Genomic DNA, 201 nt, shown 5'->3' on the forward strand with positions numbered 1-201 from the left:
CAACAAAACCGGAGAAGTGTTCGCCGAGTATAACCGAGGGGACAAAGCATCACTGAGCAGGAAGATGACAAGAGGGTTAAACCAGTTCACATCTTGACATCTTTTTGCGTCTGTTGCAATCTCAAAACTCTGTTTTCAGGCTGTCAAAACATCTCCTCAGAAATCCTCCCAATGCAACCCGCCTTGAAAATATTTATGAAA

Source organism: Silurus meridionalis, chromosome 2 (assembly GCF_014805685.1).
Source record: "Silurus meridionalis isolate SWU-2019-XX chromosome 2, ASM1480568v1, whole genome shotgun sequence".
NCBI classification, from domain to species: domain Eukaryota; kingdom Metazoa; phylum Chordata; class Actinopteri; order Siluriformes; family Siluridae; genus Silurus; species Silurus meridionalis.